Consider the following 6,000-nt stretch of genomic DNA (forward strand, 5'->3'; position numbering starts at 1 on the left):
GTTTTTGCAATGAGGCTCATTGAAGAATTAATGCACTTACACACTGATATCAATAGAAACTAATTAACCACAAGCCAACAAGTATTTTTCATCAAATATAATTTTAAGTCATTCTTATAGTTTTTTGCACTGAATTCAGATCTGTGTTTATTTTTTCCCTTTCATGTGTAGTTTTTGCAATGAGGCTAATCAAATAATTGATGCATTTACGTGGTGATATCAATTACATTCTATTGAGATCAGTGTGTAAATGCATTAATTATTTGATTAGCCTTATCACAAAAACTACACAAGAGAAAAAATAAACACAGATTTGAATTCAGTGCAAAAAACTCTATAAGAATGACCTACAATTATATCTGATGAAAAATACTTGTTGGCTTGTGTTATTTAAAATTAATTGATTGGCCATCTGGCTTCTGACTAGGAATCAAGATCATTCCTTACTGGACCACTCTTTAGGTTCAGGTGGGATGCTATTATCGGCAGATAAGAAAACTGACAGAAGTATTATGACAGGTCCAGCCTTAGAAAAAAAAATTCTATGTCAGGAGCGACTTGAGAAGCTACAAGTCACTTCTGGTGTGAAATAATTGACCATCTGCAAGGACGTTGCCCAGGGGATGCCCAGATGTTTTGACGTTTATTTTCATGTATAAGTCAAGAATTGTCCCCCAAAATTTGGCTCGACCTACGCATCTTAACTACTGTTTTTAAAAGGAAGCATCCTCTTTTCTGAGTAAAGTGGTGAAAGGCGAGACCTTAGTCTGTCTACTCAGAAAAGGGAATGGTTCCTTTTTTGATAAGAGTCATACTGAATCATAACTTTTATCAAAGTATGATGAAAGTCTTTTTTCTTTTCTATTTATTTATTTATTTATTTAGTAGTCCTGGATGGAGAAATAGCACCAAAAGTGAAATGGATCCCTGAGCTCAGGCGCCTGAGCTCTGCGAGTGCAGCATTTTTCTGAATGAAGCACAGAGTGTTTGAGGATTGGAACATCCTTAGGCATACCAAGGTGCTTGTTTATAAAGCTATTGTCCTCCCAACCCTGTTATATGCCTGTGAAACATGGACTGTTTACAGATGTCACACTCAACTCCTGGAACTATTCCATCAGCGTTGCTTCAAAAAAATCCTGCAAAACTCTTGGAAAGACAGGCAGACAAATGTCAGTGTGCTGGAAGAAGCAAAGATTACCAGCATTGAAGCGATGCTCCTACACCATCAACTCCGCTGGACTGGCCATGTTGCCTGAAAGCCCGATCACAGTCTCTCAAAGCAGGTACTCTACTCACAACTCCAGAATGGAAAATGGAATGTTGGGGGACAGGAAAAGAAAATTAAAGATGGGCTCAAAGCCAACCTTAAAAACTGTGGCATAGACACAGAGAATTAGGAATCCCTGGTCCTTGAGCACTCTAGCTGGAGGTCAGCTGTGACCAGCATAGAGGACAAAAGGGAGAAATGTGCCAAGAGGAAGATACATCAAGCCAACCCTGACTGGAACCACCTTCCACCTGGAAACCGATGCCCTCATTGAGGGAGAACATGCGGGTCAAGAATAGGTCTCCATAGTCACCTATGGACCCACCCCCAGGTCACCGCACTTGGAGGACAATCTGGCCCAGGTAACAAGGGATCGCCTAAGTAACGAAGTATCCGTGAGATGGTGTCCTGATGCTTTCCCCTTTCCTCAGATTGACCCTTGCTTTCCCCTATCCTTAGATTGACCCCTGACTTATCCATAGGTCACATCAAAATCCATAATATGGGCTCCAAAACCTGCTCTTGTTTTATAAATGAGGTTGACTTATACATGAGTGGATACCATATATATTTATGTTTCGATTAGCCTGCTGTCTGCTATATATTGTGGTATAATGTCCTTCCTTTTTTACTCTTTCATCTCATATTCAGTGGAATAAATCATACGGAGTATTATCACATCCTTCTTCAAGTATGGCAATAAGGGGGCTTGGGAAGCTTTAAGAATATTTCTTAGATATATTTAATTTATTTTAGAAAGGCTGCTTTAGTTAAGAAACTGCTTCACTTCAAGAGTGCTGTTAATGCGTAACTTTTGTGTAGAGAAAGCTTGAGGAATTGAGGAAGATGCTTAAGAAACTGAGGATGATTCTTGAGGAATTGAGGAAGGAGATACCTGAAGTCGTTTAAGAAAACCTTGCTTAACAGGGATGTCACTTGCCTAACTTGACACATTGCTTAAACTGGAAGGTGTGCCTTTGGGCATATCGTATAGTAAAAAGCCAATAACCACGTAAGTGCAAATTCATTGGTTTCTTGAATACACATAGTAGAAAGTGATTGCTTAAAGGTAATAAATATGCATTGCGCAGGAATGGATTTGGGCCAATAACTTCCCTGAGAAATTAAAGTGTTGCCTGGTGTGTTGTCCTAGTCATCTGCAAACCTAATCAGCAATTGGGCCACACAGTTTGCAGAAAACCTACACACACCTATGTACACAAAAACTCCAATCATCACCCAAGTTTAAAAGGAACACAATTAAAGACCTGGTAGACTGTGCAAAAGAAATCTGTAAATCCCACCTTCTCCAAGGTGAACAGAACCGCCTAAACTGGGCTCTACAGGCCAATGGAGACTCCACCACAGGCATCAGAAGAATGCAAGACAAGCCACAAGAGTAGACAAAGATCCACCCCGATCTTCTTACCACTGACCACATAGGGAACCACATAAGAAATCACTGACCACATAGGGAACCTGATGAAGAAACTCAACTGTCAGGTTTCTCAGTTCCAGCTTGTGTTGCTGTGGACCAGTCTTCTCTGAAATAACACACAGAGACACACAAGGGCTGAAGATACCAAACATTTTTCTTGTTCGGAATACAAGAGTCTTGTACTACTCCTCATCTATATAGGCCTAGCTACAATATCATTAATCACTCAAGAGTCCTCGTGCCTGGAGCTAGCCCTTTTCCACATTCTAGGGTCAACTTCCCCACCACCACCACCATCACCACCACCACCATCACCACCACCACCACCACCACCACCTTCAGGCAATTGACCTTTATGGCTGGTTCATATGTCCTGTCCTCCCTTTTGGCCCATGGCCATGTAGTAAGTGTCAGAAAGGCTGATAGTTGGATGGCATGAGATAACAACAACCTACAAACTATCTACAGGTCGTATTGTCGAAGGCTTTCATGGCCGGAATCACTGTTTTTTTTGTAGGTTTTTCGGACTGTATGGCCATGTTCTAGACCTATTCTCTCCTGACGTTTCACCTGCATCTATGGCAGGTATCCTCAGAGGTTGTGAGGTCTGTTGGAAACTAGGAAAATTGGGTTTATATCTCTGTGGAAAGTCCAGGGTAGGAGGAAGGACTCTTGTCTGTTGGAGGTAGGTGTGAATGTTTCAATTGGCCACCTTGATTAGCATTTGATGGCCTGACAGTTTTTAGATGTGGCTTGTTACTGCCTGGGGGAATTCTTTGTTGAGAGCTGATTAGCTGTTCCTGATTATTTCTTGTCTGGAGTTCCCATGTGCTTGAGTTTTGTTTTTTATTTACTGTTATAATTTTAGAATTTTTAAAATACTGTTAGCCAGATTTTGTTCATTTTCATGGTTTCTTCCTTTCTGTTGAAATTGTCCACATGCTTGTGAATGGAGCATTTGTTGGATTTTCTTAGTGGGTCTGTAGATCGTTTGTATGTTGTTTTTCTTCATCATCTTCCCAATGTGGTGAATGGTTTCCTTGATGTATGGCAAGAACACTTTTAGTCTGGATGGATCTTTGTCTTTACTCTCATGGCTTGTCTTGCATTCTTCTGATGCCTGTGGTGAAGAACCCATTGGCCTGTAGAGCCCAGTTGAGGTGGTTCACTTCATCTTGGAGGAGATGGGTTTCACAGATTCGTTTTTGCACGGTCTGCCAGGGCTTTAATTGTACTTCTTTTTTGAATAGGGTGATAGTTGGAGTTCCGGGTAGTTAAAGCAATGATATTCCCTGTAGTAACCTATGGATGTGAGAGCTGGACCATAACAAAGACTGAGCGAAGGAAGATAGATGCTTTTGAACTGCGGCGTTGGAGGAAAATTCTGAGAGTGCCCTGGACCACAAGAAGATCCAACCAGTCCATACTTCAAGAAATAAAGCCTGATATTAGAGGCAAAGATGAAGTAGTGTACTTTGGCCACATCATGAGAAGACAGGAAAGCTTAGAGAAGACAATGATGCTGGAGAAAATGGAAGAAAAAAGGAAGAGAGGCCGACCAAGGACAAGATGGATAGATAGTATCCTTGAAGTGACTGGCTTGACTCTGAAAGAGCTGGGGGTGGTCACGGCCAACAGGGAGCTCTGGCGTGGGCTGGTCCATGAAGTCACGAAGAGTTGGAAGTGACTGAATGAATAAACAACAACAATTTATCTATGTGTGTAGGTTATCTACAGACCCACTATGAAAATCCAACAAATGTTATGTTCAGCAAAGGACAAGAAGGATCCTCTCACCTCTGCAGGAGTCTACCATATACCATGCAGTTGTGGACAAGTATACAAAGGGACCACCAAACGTAGCAGCATTGAAAGGCACTGCAAAATGAAGGTACACAAAAGGAAAGGCACTGCAAAATGAAAGGCACTGCAAAATGAAGGTACACAAAAGGAAAAAGGGATTAAGTCCATCAGATATTGTCTTTTCTTCTTTGCCTCCAAGGCCAGGGCAGTGGCAGTTGGTTTAGATGGAGGGGCCTTTCATATGCATTATGGAGCTGTGCCTGCCTCTTCTTCTCTCTGTCTGAGAGTAGGTCAGTGGCAATTGGAGTGGAGAGAAGGTATTTCATCTTATTTTGGCCTTAGGCATGATGGAGCTGTGCCTACACTTATTATCTCTCTCCAAGCCTAGGGCAGTGGCAGTTGTAATGGCTTTTCACTTTTTAGCCGTAGCTGTGCTTGCATTTACTTCTATTCTGTCTGTGTTTACTTCAAGCAACCCCCAGTTGGCTCACAACTATGAATTTCTCCTGAGGCAACTGTCCCTTGCAAGACACGTGCAGATAGCCCCAACACTGATGTATGCCATGTATGGAAAACATTGTTGCTTTGAAATCAAATTAAAACTTATAAAACCTCACTTAGCACAAACAAATGCCAGACACGATGGCCACACAGGAAAAATACATCTCTCTGAATTACAGGTTCAAGAATGAATTGTATAAGAACACTGTCTCTCTTCTACAGAACGGTCCTAGTGATTCATCCAGGCAATGAACACTACACTCTTTATGAAAGTCTCTGCCAGCAAATCACATACACAGTTTCATATCCTCCAACTGTCCCATTTGGCAGGGACAGTCCCCATTATTCCTTTCTCCTCCTGCTTTTTCAACTGCTTTTAAAATGTTCCACTTTCTCTCTTCTCCTCCCTCCTTCCTGTTTTATCCTAAGGCTGGATTGCCATATAAAATCCAGATTATCTGTTTGAACTAGGTTATATGGCAGTGTAGACTCATATAATCCAGTTCAAATCAGATAATCTGGATTATGTACTTTGATAATCTGGATTATATGGCAGTGTAGAAGAGGCCTGAGTTCAAAGTGCAAAAGCAGTTTGCATTCAATTAGTTCAGGGAAGAAGTGAGGAATCGATGAAATCCTGCACTTCCCAGCGGTTTCAAGCAAAAGCAAACTACTGCAGTCTAACATGTGAATCCTTTCTCATCAGTAACCTTTGCCATAATGACTAGCTGTGTCCCAAGTCTTCATAATTGTTGAAATTACGTCACAAAGGCAGATATACTCTAGAGCTTTACAGTAGCATCTTATCCGCTGTTGCTGTCTCTAGTTCTCATCTCTTTCTTGGAGCCCCCAGTGGTGCAGTGGGTTAAACTCCTGTGCCGGCAGGACTGAAGACTGACAGGTCGCAGGTTTGAATCCAGGGAGAGGCAGATGAGCTCCCCCTATCAACTCCAGCTCCTCATGCGGGGACATGAGAGAAGCCTCCCAC

This window comes from Anolis sagrei, chromosome 6 (genome assembly GCF_037176765.1).
Source record: "Anolis sagrei isolate rAnoSag1 chromosome 6, rAnoSag1.mat, whole genome shotgun sequence".
NCBI lineage: Eukaryota > Metazoa > Chordata > Lepidosauria > Squamata > Dactyloidae > Anolis > Anolis sagrei.